Source organism: Triticum dicoccoides, chromosome 7B (assembly GCF_002162155.2).
Source record: "Triticum dicoccoides isolate Atlit2015 ecotype Zavitan chromosome 7B, WEW_v2.0, whole genome shotgun sequence".
NCBI classification, from domain to species: Eukaryota; Viridiplantae; Streptophyta; class Magnoliopsida; order Poales; family Poaceae; genus Triticum; species Triticum dicoccoides.
Genome location: NC_041393.1, coordinates 450,495,854 through 450,514,226, shown reverse-complemented (window position 1 = coordinate 450,514,226; position 18,373 = coordinate 450,495,854).

The following is an 18,373-nucleotide window of genomic DNA, read 5'->3' as shown; positions in this document are numbered from 1 at the left end:
CATTTGAAAATGTTTAAAATATGTATATAAAAAATGCAGACCGAGTATCAAAATATTGTGATCTTGTATTTGAGATATTGTAATCAAGCATTTGGATTTTTTAAAGGGTCTAAAAAATGTTGACCGTGTATTAAAAAAATATTCCACTTGTATTTGAAATTTTTTAAATGTGTATGAAGAAAATGTAGAATGGAAACCAACAGAAAGAAGGAAAAATCAAAAGATAATGGAAATCAAAAAATGGAACCAAATAAAAAAGAATATGAAAATAAAACGAAAAAACAAGTGCAAAAAGAATTGAAAAACTGTAAATACAATAAAGAAACAAAAAAATGGAACCAAGAAACAGAAAATGTTGATCATGTATTAAAAAATATTAAACTTGTATTTGAAAGGTGTTAAACATGTATTAGAAATATGTGTTAGATGGATACCCAAAAAGTACAATGTGTATGGAAAAAAGTAAACATAAATAAATAACTTCTCAAAAATATTAATCAAGTTTTTCAAATATGTTAATCATGCGTATAGAAAATATTTCTGATGTATAAGAAAAATGTTGAGAGTGCATTAAAAAAAGTTAACACGTGTTGATCGAAAAAGAAACCAATGAAAATTCACAAAAAGAATAAAGAAAAATAAAGAAAACAAAATAATAAAATGCCGAAAAAACAATGCAAAAAATGAAACCGACAAAACCAAGAAAGAAACAAAGAACAAAAAAGAAAACGATGAAAACCATGAGAAAAACAAAAAAATGAACAAAGAAAAGCAAAAAATCAATGAAAACCAAGAAAGAAACAAATAAAAACAAAGATAAACGAAAAACCGATGAGAATCAGCAAAGAAACAAAGAAAACAAATGAAAAAAAGCAAACTAAACCATGAAGAAAATGAAGAAAACTAATGAAAAACAATAAACGGGAAGAAAAACAAATAGAAGAGAAAAAAGGTATCGAACCAGCAAGGCGATCACTCCGAGCGAGCGTCGCATGTCAGCTATCACCAGTGAATGAAGGAAAAATTAATTAGGTCAACCCAGTTTCTATGCGAGATAAGAAAACCCTTGGCGAGAGATGCTTAAGGCTTGCGTAAAGCAAGATATAGTCCTGGCGAATTAAACTTAATGTTATGGTTGGGTTTTACCTTAATGAAGCTTTGGTAGTTGTGGATGCTTAGGAGAATTCTAATCATAAGAACATGTGATGCAAGTACGAAAAGTATGTTAGCTTAATCATCTCCCTCATTAGTATGATAAGTATCATTGTCATGCCATATTCAATTACCTAGGGACAAACATTTTCTCATTGTTCTTCAAAAGCCTTTACTTTATTATTTTTCATTAAAACAAAAATTAGCTCTTTATTATCTTGCAAAGCTATCTTTTTTATTCTCCCAAAGACGTTAGTGTGTGTAGAGATGTATCCGTGATCGATAGAAGTTGACAGAATAGTAATTCTACCTTTAGCTCTTCGTTGGGTTCGACACTCTTATTTATCCAAAAGATTACAATTGATCCCTATACTTGTGGGTTATCAAGTCCTTTTCTGGCACCATTGCCGGGGAGCAATAGCATGGGTTGAATATTCTCATGTGCTTATTTCCTTTATCTCTAAGTAGATTTTATTTTTGGTTATAAATTTTCTCTATCTTTAATTATGCGTATGGAACATGAAACACCAAAAGAATTAGCTATACTTATTGATAACCCACAAGTATAGGGGATCGTAACAATTTTCGAGGGTAGAGTATTCAATCCAAATTTATTGATTCGACACAAGGGGAGCCAAAGAATATTCTCAAGCATTAGCATTTGAGTTGTCAATTCAACCACACCTGGATAACTTAGTATCTGCATCAAAGTATTTAGTAGCAAAGTAGTATGGAGGTAACGGTAATAGTAGCAAAAGTAATAGTAGCAGATTTGTAGTAATTGTAACCGTAGCAATGGTAATGTAAATAAGCAAAACACAATATGTGAAAAGCTCGTAGGCATTGGATCAGTGATGGATAATTATATCGGATACGGTTCATCATGTAACAATTATAACATAGGGTGACACAGAACTAGCTCCAGTTCATCAATGTAATGTAGGCATGTATTTCGAATATAGTCATACGTGCTTATGGAAAAAAAACTTGTATGACATCTTTTGTCCTACCCTCCCGTGGCAGCGGGGTCCTAATGGAAACTAAGAGATATTAAGGCATCCTTTTAATAGAGTACCGGACCAAAGCATTAACACATAGTGAATACATGAACTCCTCAAACTACGGTCATCACCGAGAAGTATCTCGACTATTGTCACTTCGGGGTTGTCGGATCATAACACATAATAGGTGACTATAGACTTGCAAGATAGGATCAAGAACTCACATATATTCATGAAAACATAATAGGTTTAGATCTGAAATCATGGCACTCGGGCCCTAGTGACAAGCATTAAGCATAGCAAAGTCACATCAACATCAATCTCAGAACATAGTGGATACTAGGGATCAAACGCTAACAAAACTAACTTGATTACATGATAAATCTCATCCAACCCATCACCGTCCAGCAAGCCTATGATGGAATTACTCACGTATGGCAGTGAGCATCATGAAATTGGTGATGGAGCATGGTTGATGATGACGACGACGACAATCCCCCTCTCCGGAGCCCCGAACGGACTCCAGATCAGCCCTCCCGAGGGATATTAGGGCTTGGCGGTGGCTTCGTATCGTAAAACGTGATGAAACCTTCTCTCTGATTTTTTCTCCGCGAAAGCAAATATATGGAGTTGGAGTTGAGGTCGGTGGACGTCCAGGGGGCCCACGAGGTAGGGGGCGTGCCCTAGGGGAGGGGGTGCACCCCCCACCCTCGTGGACAGGGTGTGGGCCCCCTGATGTTGATTCTTTCGCCAGTATTTTTTATTAATTCTGAAAAGTTGCTACGTGGATTTTTAGATCATTCCGAGAACTTTTATTTCTGCACAAAAATAACACCATGGCAGTTCTACTGAAAACAGCGTCAGTCCGAGTTAGTTCCATTCAAATCATGCAAGTTAGAGTCCAAAACAAGGGCAAAAGTGTTTGAGAAAGTAGATACGATGGAGATGGGATCCTCCTAAAACCCTTGATGTTGGTTATGTGTGGAACATTGAATATTTCTTTGATAACCCCGATAAATCCCCGTTCAACATGACAATGGGACACACTTTGGATCAACATGAATACTTTAGGGATTATTGCTTGTCTCAAAAAGGAAAACACTTATGGGATCAAATAAAAATGCTATATTGGTATGCTTGGAATTTATGCTCTATATATGATTATACTTGTTATTCCAAGATGGAGGCTCCACACCTTCCCTTCCAATGTGAAATGATAATGAAACATTGGCTTCTTATGCTAGTGGTGTATATGATTACTATGATGTGGAGCAGATAGATGAATTTGTTGCTTTCAAGGGTTCTTATGAAATGGCGTTTTTGTTTGGAAAGTATGATGATGATCTTCACAAATATAGAAATTTTGCCATACTTAAGTATTTCTCTATGATTCTAATGCTTATGTTAATGATTATAATAAGAAAGTCTCCGCTATCCAAGAAGAGATTAATATTTTGCAGGAATGTATGAAAGAAGAAATCGACGGAACTATGAGCTCATTAGATGAAAAGGATGAGGAGGAGCACGAAGAAGAAAAGGAGAAAGAGCGGATTAGCTACCCGTACCCACCTTCTAATGAGAGTAACTCTTTAACTTATACACTGTTTAATTTTAATGCAATGTTGATGATTGCTATGATCCCTTGGATTCGTATGAATTATCCTTGTTGATGAACTTGATGCTTGCTATGCTTACGACCATGATGCCACTATGAATGATGCTTATGGAGATGAAATTGCAATAGTTTCCTTATATTAAGAATGAAATTGTTTCTATTGCACCCCACACATGATAGTCCTATTATATTTTTGAATTCTTCGAGCTACACTATATCAGAAAAGTTTGCTCTTATTGAGAATTATATTGATGGGCTGCGTTTTACCATTGCACATCATTCTAATCGATATAATATGCATGTGCTTGCTGCTCCTAATTGCAATTATTATGGGAGAGGAACCTCATCTCCATCTCTCTATGTTTCTAGTGCGATAAAAGTGAAAGAAATTACCTACGCTATGTATTGGCCTTTACTATGCGTGAATGAATTGTTCTTCTCTTATGACATGCCAATGCATTGGAAGAGAGTTAGACTTCATTGTTACATGATATATGTTACTTTGTGCTCACTACTAAATTATAAAATCATTATTAATTAAAATTGGCTTTAATATTCCATGGGATCCTGGTGGATCAATTACTTGAGCACTTTAGGCGTAGCTTAATGGTTTTCAGAAAGCGCTGCCTATGAGACAACCCAGAAGTTTTAGAGATTCATTTTCTTCTGTTGTGTGCTTATAAAAAATTTCAAAAGCAAAAAATAAAGAAGGGGTACTAAAACTTTTTTAAAAAGATAAGTGATTGGGAAGTTATGCATTGAAGAAGTGAGGGTCAACCTTGAACACTTGAGTTCATGCTCATGGAAATAATGTAGAAATTTTCTTGGAAGTTTCTCACAAAAATAATTATCCCCTTGTACAAATACACTTTATTGTAAAAATAATGTGTTGAGATATTTTTTAGGATGTTTACATTACGAGTTTGATATGTGTTGTGCAGAAACAGAAACTTTTGCTAAAGTGTTTGAATTTTCATATTTTACCGGACCTTGATAATTTTCTGAAATTTTTACACAATACTCTCATATAAGTTCCCCGGTATTTCCTTATATTTCAGAATTTTTTGAGTTGTATAAGTATACGCACCATCTGCATCTTTACAGACTGTCATGTTTTCATAGATTGTTGTTCTAGTCTCTTTAAGTGCTTATGTTTGCAATTTCGTTGAAGCCACATTGTTGTGGGAGTGTTAGAACTGTGTTATCATACACTAGGTAATGTTTGATCATAATTTTACAACATTTTTACAGCAGGACATGATGGAATTTGATGTTATTTGTACTAACCCCTCTAATAAAAGTTCGATTGAGTTTTGTGCAGATGAAGTGTTTGAAAACCGAGGAGACATCGATATGAAGGGAATAAGGAGGATCAAGAGTTCAAGCTTGGGGATACCCAAGGCACCCCTAGTAAATATCCAAGGAGGCTCAAGAATCTAAGCTTGGGGATGCCCTAGAAGGCATCCCTCTTTCTTCCTCGACAATTATCGATATGTCTCGGGTTTTATTTTGTTTACATGATATGCATAAATTTTTGGAGCATCGTGTGCTTTTCTTTTTGTTTACTTATGCACGATCCATGTATGAGCTAGCCCTTGGTTGATTTATAGAATGCTCTTTATACTTCACTTATATCTTTTGATTACGGCTTTATAGAATGCTTCATGTTCTTCACATATATCTATTGAAGTTTGGATGCTCGTTTCTCTACATTTGAAGTACTATTATTTGTAGAATTCTCTTTTGCTTCACTTATATTTGTTAGAGCTTGGCCTAGTATTTTGTAGAAAAGATAAGAACTCTCTTGCTTCACATATATCTTTTTGAAGAGTTGAATAGAAATTGGTTATTTGCATGGTTAGTCGTAGGTATGTATGGGTGGTATATATAAAAAAATACAAGGACTTGTAGATCATTGAATATGATGCGCGTGATTACTTGCAATAGTTTTGCGATATCGAGATGATAATACGTGGGTGTATTAGTGAACGCTTTTTGTTTAGTAAGAATATTGGTGTTAAGGTTTGTGACTCTCTATTCATGAAAGTGTTAGTCTTTGGCATAGTGAGGAAGTTGGAGCATGACTTATCCTTTATTAATAGCCTTTGTGTTGTTTGGACCGGGGGCACGTGATGGTTAACTCTTCCCGACCTCCCCTAGGGGAATGCGAGTTGTGCTCTGCTTCGAGGGCTAATAGGCTTTTGCAATAAGTATTTGAGTTCTTTATGACTAATGTGAGTTTTTGGACTATAAGCACTTCCACCTATCCATATTTTGCTAGCCTCTCCGGAACCATGCATTACCCAATCCCACCTCAAGACATGGTGCAAACTTCGTCGGTGCATCCAAATCCCGTGAAATGATACCCTCTTTCACACATAACCCTCATTATATCCTTCATCAAAACAGTCATCATACCTACCTATTATGGCATTTCCAAATCCATTTTCGAGATATATTGCCATGCGACTTCCATTGTTACTATTCACAAGACTTGAGCACTCATTGTCATATTGTTTTGCATGAATGTATAGAGCTGACACGACATTTTTTGGCAAAGCCACCATTCATCATTGTTATACATCTTACACTAGATCATTGTACATCCTAGTAAACTGCTAGATGCATTCATATGTAGAGTTGTAAGTAAATAGAAATGCGATGATCATCATTATTAGAGTGTGTCTCTACTAGTGAGGATATGAATTGGAGGAAACTTATGATTCCCTGAAGAAGAGGTCCATGAGGCATTTCAAGAAAAAAGAGGCCAAAATAGCCAATAAAACAAGAAAAAAAAAGAGAAAACAAAAAAAGATAAAAAAGAGGGAGGGGGCACACTACTATCTTTTTTCACACTTGTACTTCAAAGTACCACCACGTATTTCATATAGAGAGTCTCTATGATTTTCACTTTCATATACTAGTGGGAATTTTTACATTTTTAGAACTTGACTTGCATATTCCGATGACGACTCCCTCAAACGCTCGAGGTTATCATGAGCAATTAAGTTGGATGCACGCCCATTTAGTGTCTTACAAAGAGCTTTCATACACTTGTAGCTGTAGTGCATCTGTTGCATGGCAATCCCTACTCCTCACATTGACACTGATTGTAAGGCCTCTCCACTGCCTAACGGTCAGCCTTGTTGATGCTAGACTATCCTATATATTTTTGTCTTCCCTTATTAACCCTCATCATTATTCTTTTTTCCATCCAAAGGCTAAGCCCTTGGCTCACGCTCAAGTATTGCGTGAGAGTTGAAAAAGCTGAAGTGAGAAAAAAGTATGATTTGATCGCTTAGTTTGGCACCGGAATGTTCATGATAGATATCTTTATGTTAGGAAGAGTGAGCCGTGCCATGCTTACAATGATTAAGTGGGTAGGGATAATGTTCTTTAGCATTTTTTTATTTTGAAAGGCAATGATTGTTTGCTAACAAGCTTATGTATTATTGTTTTGATATCAAATTGATAGACTATTGCCTTGAGTCACTCGTATCCCAATATTCATACCGCAATTTAATTATTTGATCAACTTTTTGCTAGGTAGCATTCCACATCAATAATTATTTTTGTTTTATCATTTACCTACTCGAGGACGAGCAAGAATTAAGCTTGGGGATGCTGATACGTTTTCAGCATATCTATATTTTTTGGTTGTTTCATGCTATTATGATACAACTTTTACATATTTTTTGGCAACAATTCATATTATTTCTATTTGGACTAACCTATTAACCCAGTGCCAAAGGCTAGTTCCTGTTTACTATCATTTTTGGGTTTTTAGGTGAAGCTTCACGGAGCCGAAATGACCTGAAAATTTACGTGGATTTTTTTGTGGAATATATCTGAATTTTTGGCGCAAGAATCAATTCAGGAGTAGGCCCATGTGCTCCACAAGCCAGGGGCGCCACTACACCCCCAGGGAGCGTTGGGAAGGCTTGTGGCCACCCCGTAAGTCTATTGGAGTTGTCCATCTGCCGCAAGGAAGCTAATACCGAGAAAAAAATCATTTCAAAATTCAGCTCGTTCAGAGTTACAGATCTCCGGGTATTGAAAAAACGGGTGCTCGTCCGCAGAAACAGTTCCAAAAATCCTAGCGAAAACTAAGAGAAACACACACACACACACACACACACACACACACACACAGAGAGAGAGAGAGAGAGAGAGAGAGAGAGGAGGTCCAAACTCAGAGGGGCTCCCGACTCCTAAGAGCCATGGCAGCCAAGGAATAGAGGAGAGCCCTTCTCCCATCTAGGGGGAAGGCCAAGCAATAAGAAGGAGGATGGCTCTCTGCCCCTCTCTCTCGGTGGCGCCGGAGTGCCCTCGGGAGAACCATTGTGACGGTGATCTACTCCAATAACTTCCCTATTGTCATCGCCAACTTTCTCCCTCTTTGTGCAGCAGTGTATGCTCTCACCCCATTGTAATCTCTAGTTGACCATGGTGTTCTGTGCTATATATTATTATCCGATGATGTGTTGCACCTCTATGATTTTTTAGTAGATTCCTTTTATCCCTCTAGGTCAGTATGGTATGGTTCATATGAGTTATATTTTATTATGGTGCCCTCTGTGTCGCACAAGTGTGTGGGATTCCCGTTGTAGAGTGTTGCAACATGTTCATGATTCGCTTATAGTGGGTTGCGGGAGCGACAAAAACTTAAACCTGAGTTGATGAGTTGTTGCATATGAAATTAAAGGGGACTTTTTACTTAATGCTATGGTTGGATTTTACCTCAATGAATCTTCGGTATTTGTGAATGCTTACTAAAGTTCCAATCATAAAACATGTGATCCAAGTACGAAAAGTACATTATCTTAAACCTCTCCCTCATTAGTATGATAAGTATCACTATCGTGCCATGTTCAATTACCTAGGGACAAACCTTTTCTCACTGTTCTTCAAAAGCCTTCACTTTATTGTTCTTTTTATTAAAACAAAATTAACTCTTTATTATCTTGCAAAGCTATCTTTTTATTCTCATAAAGTAGTTTTTGTTTTTTGTTCTAGATAAAGCTATCTTGGTAGTTGTATCGGTGGTCGATAGAACTTGAGAGAATATTAATTCTACCTTTAGCTCCTTATTGGGCACTTATTTATCGAAAAGGCTACAACTAATCTCCTATACTTGTGGGTTATCGCCACCCAACCACATGCTCGAAACGTCCACACACATTTCAAACTTAATTAAGTTGAACAAACCAGGCGAATTTGATGCAAACCGGATGACTTTCATGCAAACCAAACCTAATTCATGTGAAGTTTGACATATTACAACTAAATGGGACAGGTTCAACTAAAATTTTAAAAAACCTAGAAAACACTAACGAGGTACTGGATGGTAACCTCGTATGCATGCCTACCCTGACTGGTGGCACCTTTGTCGCCGCTGCCGTGGGAGTCATCATCGTTGTAATGTGCTCCGGAAAGTTTGTAAAGGTTCAATGGTCACCTTTAAGATCAACTCTAAGTGATTTGAGGCTCATACATTGGGGGTGACCCAAAGGAAGATTTGAGTATTGCCTTTGGCACGTCTCCAATGGATATTAGCAATCCCTCAAAGAGTATGAACTTCAAGATACATCCTCGTCTCCAACTCACTTGTGGTTCATCCCTTCCATGCCTTTTACTCTTGTTTGTTTCTTTGTTTGTATGCTTGATTCTAGCTTACCTTGTTGCTTGCTTGCTTGCTATATAGGTTGGTATCATCTAGTTGCATATCTAGATAATCTATGTCGCATCTTCCCTAATATTAACAATTAAGTTAAAATTTGTAGTCGCCTATTCATGCCCTCTCCTCTAGTCCACCTATTTGATCCTGCCATATTCTCTTCAACTGACTGATCGGTGCGTTGTGTCGACCACCTTGAGAGGCTACCACATGTGTTGGGGTCCCCATCTTGTTCTCTCCCCTTCCCATTATGTTTATCGTCCCGAGCCATCTCGTCCAATCGTTTCTTCTCGAGCGATTCTCTCGCCCCTTCTCTTTCTCTCTGTAAGTCATGGCCGCTATCTCCTTCCACTCGCATGCTCGCTATCTTCTCCATGACTGGTTGTTACCCGCACCCGCAACCCAAGGTGAGCTACATGTATCAGCCACCCCTGCAGTGCGCTAGTACTGCAAGACCGATGTGAGGGTTGACTATCGTGCATCACTGGTCCACTGCATGGTGACCGCTCGGGGCTAGAAGCCCGATGGTGGTCGCTGCTTCTACCAGCTATGCCAAAGCCACAATGTCGCTGTTGTAGAAACATTGTCGAGGCTGCGGTGGGGATTTGCCGCATCGCCTTTGTTGTTGAGGCGTTGATGATGCAGGTCGCTGGTTGCAACGTCGCCCATGTTTCGGAAATGTCATCGGTGTTGTGGACTGGCGATGTTGGCAGTCGCTGGGAAGGGGGTGGGGGGAACTTGCAACGTCTCCCATGTTTCGAGGTGGGGGGCACTTGCAACGTCTCCCATGTTTCGGAAACATCGTCGTGATGTGCGAGGATTGGGGGGGGGGGTGTTCCAACATCACCCATGTTTCGAGAACATCATCGGTGTTGCAGAACGATGATGTTGGAGGTCATTGTGATGCACGCGAGGAGGGGGGCGCTTGCAACATGGCCCATGTTTCGAAAAACATGGGTATTGCGGACCGATGATTTTGATGGTCAAGTGAGGTACATTGTGGGACGTTCGATTGGGGTTGATCCGACAGTGGGGAAGGCGGCTGATAGATTGATTTTTTTTTTGAAAAACACCCGACCATATATTAAAATTAAAACGTCATTACAATCGTTTATAACAGTAGGCGCCACATAGGGCGGAAAATTATTAAAAAGAAAACCATCACATCTATTATCGAAACTAAATTTAGCAATCTCATGCGCTACTGAATTGGCCCTTCTATTTATTTTTGACAACTTGAAGTTTCCTAGAAGCCTCATGATGTTAAGTGCTTCCTTCTTGAGGTCTATGAGCGAGGATCTATCACAACTTTCATTTGCTAGGAAAGAATCCACGAATGCACAATCAGTTTCCAAAATAATAGTCATGTTAAGAGAAATACCGATATAAAGCCCAGCTAGGTATGCTCGAAGCTCCTCTTCATCCACACCAGAGCATAACCCAATGAAGTCCCAAGATGAGACCATGATGTCACCCGTATAGCTTATGGCCACCACGCTGATACGTCTCCAACGTATCTATAATTTTTGATTGTTCCATGCTATTATATTACCCCTTTTGGATGTTTATGGGCTTTATTTTACATATTTATATCATTATTGGGACTAACCTACTAACCAGAGGCCCAACCCGTATTGCTGTTTTTTTGCCTATTTCAGTATTTCGAAGAAAAGGAATATCAAACGAAGTCCAAACGGAATGAAACCTTCGGGAGCGTGATTTTTGGAACGAACGTGATCCGGAGAACTTGGAGTCCAAGTCAAGAAGCAATCGAGGCGGCCAGGAGATAGGAGGGCGCGCCCACCCCTCCTGGGCGCCCCCTGTCTCTTGGTCCCCACGAGCGGCCAACGACGTACTTCTTCCTCCTATATATACCTACGTACCTCGAAAACATCCAGGGAGCCAACGAAAAACAATTTCCACCGCCGTAACCTTCTGTATCCGCGAGATCCCATCTTGGAGCCTTTGTCGGTGCTCCGTCGGAGGGGGAATCGACCATGGAGGGCTTCTACATCAACACCATAGCCCCTCTGATGAGTGTGAGTAGTTTACCACAGACCTTCGAGTCCATAGTTATTAGCTAGATGGCTTCTTCTCTCTTTTTGGATCTCAATACAATGTTCTCCCCCTCTCTTGTGGAGATCTATTCGATGTAAACTCTTTTTGCGGTGTGTTTGTCGAGATCCGATGAATTGTGGGTTTATGATCAAGTTTATCTATGAGAAATATTTGAATATTTTCTGAATTCTTTTATGTATGATTGAGTTATCTTTTCAAGTCTCTTCGAATTATCAGTTTGGTTTGGCCTACTAGATTGATCTTTCTTGCCATGGGATAAGTGCTTAGCTTTGGGTTCAATCCTGCGGTGTCCTTACCCAGTGACAAAAAGGGTTGCAAGGCACGTATTATATTGTTGCCATCGAGGATAAAAAGATGGGGTTTATATCATATTGCTTGAGTTTATCCCTCTACATCATTTCATCTTTCTTAATGCGTTACTTTGTTCTTATGAACTTAATACTCTAGATGCATGCTGGATAGCGGTCGATGTGTGGAGTAATAGTAGTAGATGCAGGCAGGAGTCGGTCTACTTGTCGCGGACGTGATGCCTATATACATGATCATGCCTAGATAATCTCATAATTATTCGCTTTTCTATCAATTGCTCGACATTAATTTGTTCACCCACCGTAATACTTATGCTATCTTGAGAGAAGTCACTAGTGAAACCTATGGCCCCCGGGTCTATCTTTTATCATATAAGCTTTCAATCTACTTTTATTTGCATATTTACCTTTTGCATCTATATTATAAAATACCAAAAATATATTTATCTTATCATATTATCTCTATCAGATCTCACTTTCACAAGTGGCCGTGAAGGGATTGACAACCCCTTTATTGCGTTGGTTGCGAGTTCTTTGTTTGTTTGTGTAGGTGCGTGGGACTTTTGAGGAGCTTCCTACTGAATTGATACCTTGGTTCTCAAAAACTGAGGGAAATACTTACGCTACTATTGCTGCATCACCCTTTCCTCTTCAAGGAAAACCAACGCAAGCTCAAGACGTAGTAAGAAGGATTTCTAGCGCCATTGCCGGGTAGGTCTTCGCTCAAGTCAAGACATACCAAGTATCCATCACAAACTCATCTCCCTCGCATTTACATTATTTGGCATTTGCCTCTCATTTTACTCTCCCCCACTTCACCCTTGCTGTTTTATTTGCCCTCTCTTTCCCAATTCTCTCTCTCTTTTTTGCTCGCCTTTTTCTGTTTGCTCGCGTGTTAGATTGTTTACCTTGTCATTATGGCTAGTCCTCCTATCCTTGTTATCACTCCCGAACATGAAATTCTCAATTTTAAACAAAGGGAGGGAGAGAATTAAAAAGATGCTTGACATAGAATTTGCAATGCTCAAAATATATCTACTAGGAAGCTTTCTACTTCCGTTCTCCTTCGCAATTTTTATGTAGGCATTACTCCTTGGAATAGATGCGTTCTTGATACCGTTACCGGAGGGGATTTCTTGAGTAGCCATACGTTTGATGCTTATAATGCTATGTTAGATTTGTTTGGCCCACCACCTCTTTTGGTTAATGGAACTGTTTTAACTTTGGAACATGTTATGCAACAGCTTGAAATTATTGAAAATAAAGTTGCCACTGTTGAGTTGATTGAAAATTTGGATAAAAAGATTCATAATCACATTACCCAATATGGATCTAGGGTTGGAGTTACTTTGAAAAATCTTGAAGAGAAAGAACCTATAGTTAATGAAAAAATAGATCTAGATTCTGCAAGAATCGGTAAACTTGAGGATATCATTACCAGCTTAGGTTCCGCGTTTTCTTCCATGAAAAACACTCCAAAACCCCCTACCAAAACTATCAAGTTTATTTATGTTCCTAAAAATAAGGGTGAATCCTCTAGTAAGGGAGACACAGATCTCAAATCCATAAGTGTTCATCCCAATTGTCTCTCTATCATTAAGGAACCTTTTGCTACAAACGAATTTCTTGAATTTTTGCCTAAAGGTTTAATTATTGCTAAAAAGGGAGAAACCCCTAAAGATTATAAGTGCTCTATTGATGAATCAAGTGCCAAAGATGGCACTACTTAGATCTATCTTCGCTTTTATGCCTAGCAAGGGGCGTTAAACGATAGCGCTAGTTGGGAGGCAACCCAATTTTATTTGTGTTCTTTTGTTTTTGTTTTTGTTTAGTAATAAATTTTGCATCTACTTTCTGTTTAGATGTGTTTTTATGTTTTAATTAGTGTTTGTGCCAAGTAGAACCTATAGGATAACCTATGATGATAGTTGATTTGATTCTGCTGAAAAACAGAAACTTTGCACGCACGAATTTAGTTTTGTTAAATCACAGAAACGTGATTTTGCATTGATTATTTTTGCTGATGATCAATAAACAAATTTTCAAGGACTTACTATTTTGGTAGGATTTTTAGAGTTCCATAAGTTTGCGTTAGTTACAGATTTCTACAGACTGTTCTGTTTTTGACAGATTATGTTTTTCGTGTGTTATATGCTTATTTTGATGCATCTATGGCTAGTATTAAGTGGTATGAGCCATAGAGAACTTGGAATACAGTAGGTTTAACACCAAAATAAATAAAGAATGAGTTCATTACAATACCTTATGTGGTGCTTTTGTTTTCTTTCACTAACGGAGCTTATAAGATTTCCTGTTGAGTTTTGTGTTGTGAAGTTTTCAAGTTTTGGGTAAAGCTTTGATGGACTATGGAATAAGGAGTGGCAAAAGCCTAAGCTTGGGGATGACCTTGGCACCCCAAGATATTCAAGAGTAGTCAAAAGCCTAAGCTTGGGGATGCCCCGGGAAGGCATCCCCTCTTTCGTCTTCGTTCATTGGTAACTTTACTTGGAGCTATATTTTTATTCGCCACATGATATGTGTTTTGCTTGGAGCGTCGTGTATTATATTAGTATTTACTTTTCAGTTTACCACAATCGTCCTTGCTGTACACATCTTTTGGGAGAAGCCTGCCTGATTAGAATTTATTAGAATAAGCTATGTGCTTCACTTATATCTTTTGAGCTTGATAGTTTTTGCTCTAGTACTTCACTTATATCTTTTAGAGCACGGCGGTGGCTTAATTTTGTAGAAATTGCTAGTCTCTCATGCTTCACTTATATTATTTTGAGAGTCTCTTAGAACATCATGGTATTTGCTATGGTTATAAATTGGTCCTAGAATGGTAGGCATCCAAGTTGGGTATACTAAAACTATCATAGGAAGTGAATTGGATGCTATGATCAATTTGATACTTGATAATTGTTTTGAGATATGGAGGTAGTGATATTAAAGTCATGCTAGTTGGGTGATTATGAATTTAAAGAATGCTTGTGTTGAAGTTAGCAAGTCCCGTAGCATGCACGTATGGTTAAAGTTATGTAACAAATTCGAAACATGAAGTGTACCTGGCTTGTGCATCCTTATGAGTGGCGGTCGGGGACGAGCGATGGTCTTTTCCTACCAATCTATCCCTCTAGGAGCATGCACATAGTGCTTGATTTTTGATGACTTCTAAATTTTTGCAATAAGTATATGAGTTCTTTTGACTAATGTTGAGCCCATGGATTATACACACTTTTACCTTTCCACCATTGCTAGCCTCTTCGGTACCGTGCATTGCCCTTTCTCACCTTGAGAGTTGGTGCAAACTTTGCCGGTGCATCCAAACCCCGTGATATGATATGCTCTATCACACATAAACCACCTTATATCTTCCTCAAAACAGCCACCATACCTACCTATTATGGCATTTCCATAGCCATTCCGAGATATATTGCCATGCAACTTTCCACTGTTCCGTTCATCATCATCATGACATACTTTACTTTTGTCATATTGCCATTGCATGATCATGTAGTTGACATCGTATTTGTGGCAAAGCCACCATGCATAATTTTTCATACATGTCACTCTTGATTCATTGCACCATCCCGGTACACCGCCGGAGGCATTCATATAGAGTCATATCTTGTTCTAGTTTCGAGTTGTAATTCATATGTTGTAATCAATGAAAGTGTGATGTTCATCATTATTAGAGCATTGCCCAAAAAAAAGGCCAAAGAAAAAAAAAGAAAAAAAGAAGAAAATAAATAAAAGGGGAAATTCTACTATCTCTTTTTCCACACTTGTGCTTCAAAGTAGCATCATGTTCTTCATATAGCGAGTCTCATATTTTGTGCTTCAAAGTAGCACCATGTTTTTCATATAAAGAGTCTCATATATTGTCACTTTCATATACTAGTGGGAATTTTTCATTATATAACTTGGCTTGTATATTCCTACGATGGACTTCCTCAAATGCCCTAGGTCTTCGTGAGCAAGCAAGTTGGATGCAAACCCACTAGTTTTCTTTTGTTGAGCATTCATTTATAGCTCTAGTGCTTGTATATCCCTACTCCTCATGTTGACATAAATTGATGGGCATCTCCATAGCCTGTTAATTGTCCTCGTCAATGTGAGACTTTCTCCTTTTTTTGTCTTCTCCACACAATCCCCATTATCATATTCTATTCCACCCATAGTGCTATATCCATGGCTCACGCTCATGTATTGCGTGAAGGTTGAAAAAGTTTGAGATTATTTAAGTACAAAACAATTGCTTGGCTTGTCATCGGGGGTGTAGAATTTGGGAACATCTTTATGTGACGAAAATGAAGCATAGCCTAACTATATGATTTTGTAGGGATGAACTTTCTTTAGCCATGTTATTTTGAGAAGACATGATTGCTTTGATTAGTATGCTTGAAGTATTACTATTTCTTTTATCAATATGAACTTTTATTTTGAATCATTTGGATCTGAACATTCATGCAACAATAAAGAAAATTACATTGAGAATTATGCTAGGTAGGATTACACATCAAAAAATCTGTTTTTATCATTTACCTACTCGAGGATGAGCAGGATTTAAGCTTGGGGATGCTTGATACGTCTCCAACGTATCTATAATTTTTGATTGTTCCATGCTATTATATTACCCCTTTTGGATGTTTATGGGCTTTATTTTACATATTTATATCATTTTTGGGACTAACCTACTAACCAGAGGCCCAACCTGTACTGCTGTTTTTTTTGCCTATTTCAGTATTTCGAAGAAAAGGAATATCAAACGGAGTCCAAACGGAATGAAACCTTCGGGAGCGTGATTTTTGGTACGAACGTGATCCGAAGAACTTGGAGTGCAAGTCAAGAAGCAATCTAGGCGGCCAGGAGATAGGAGGGCGCGCCCACCCCTCCTGGGCGCCCCCTGTCTCCTGGGCCCCACGAGCGGCCACCGACGTACTTCTTCCTCCTATATATATCTACGTACCCCGAAAACATCCAGGGATCCAACGAAAAACAATTTCCACCACCGTAACCTTCTGTATCCGCGAGATCCCATCTTGGAGCCTTCGTCAGCGCTCCGCCGGAGGGGGAATCGACCATGGAGGGCTTCTACATCAACACCATAGCCCCTCCGATGAGTTGTGAGTAGTTTACCATAGACATTCGGGTCCATAGTTATTAGCTAGATGGCTTCTTCTCTCTTTTTGGATCTCAATACAATGTTCTCCCCCTCTCTTGTGAAGATCTATTCGATGTAAACTCTTTTTCCGGTGTGTTTGTCGAGATCCGATGAATTGTGGGTTTATGATCATGTTTATCTATGAGAAATATTTGAATCTCTTCTGAATTCTTTTATGTATGATTGAGTTATCTTTGCAAGTCTCTTCGAATTATCAGTTTGGTTTGGCCTACTAGATTGATCTTTCTTGCCATGGGAGAAGTGCTTAGCTTTGGGTTCAATCCTGCGGTGTCCTTACCCAGTGACAGAAAGGGTTGCAAGGCACGTATTGTATTGTTGCCATCGAGGATAAAAAGATGGGGTTTATATCATATTGCTTGAGTTTATCCCTCTACATCATTTCATCTTTCTTAATGCGTTACTTTGTTCTTATGAACTTAATACTCTAGATGCATGCTGGATAGCGGTCGATGTGTGGAGTAATAGTAGTAGATGCAGGCAGGAGTCGGTCTACTTGTCGCGGACGTGATGCCTATATACATGATCATGCCTAGATAATCTCATAATTATTAGCTTTTCTATCAATTGCTTGACATTAATTTGTTCACCCACTGTAATACTTACGCTATCTTGAGAGAAGCCACTAGTGAAACCTATGCCCCCCGGGTCTATCTTTTATCATATAAGCTTTCAATCTACTTTTATTTGCATCTTTACTTTTTGCATCTATATTATAAAATACCAAAAATATATTTATCTTATCATATTATCTCTATCAGATCTCACTTTCGCAAGTGGCCGTGAAGGGATTGACAACCCCTTTATTGCGTTGGTTGTGAGTTCTTTGTTTGTTTGTGTAGGTGCGTGGGACTTTTGAGGAGCCTCCTACTGGATTGATGCCTTGGTTCTCAAAAACTAAGGGAAATACTTACGCTACTATTGCTGCATCACCCTTTCCTCTTCAAGGAAACCCAACGCAAGCTCAAGATGTAGCACATGCCAACGCTCGCGGCACTTAAACTCTCCACAAAACTTGCATCGACATTGATCTTGATGTGGCCAAAAGGAGGCGGCTGCCACACCTCTCTGGACCTCACAATAGTATTACTTGCACCAAAACCAGCCACCACCTCTTTTCCTTTGTAATTGGTGATTACCTCATTTGTAGGCTGACACGATGAAAATGTCAACCAGTAACTTTCCAGAATCATGGCGGATCCTATAATAGTTTCTTTTCCTTTCCCAAAAATCAAATCATTCCTTAAGTGCCAAACTCGCCAGAAAAGAAACAAGATGTGCTCCCTGTGCGAACAAATTAACTGGTCTAATAAAATAAGTAACTAGTCAGGCCCAATATAATTGAAAGCCTCTTCCCCT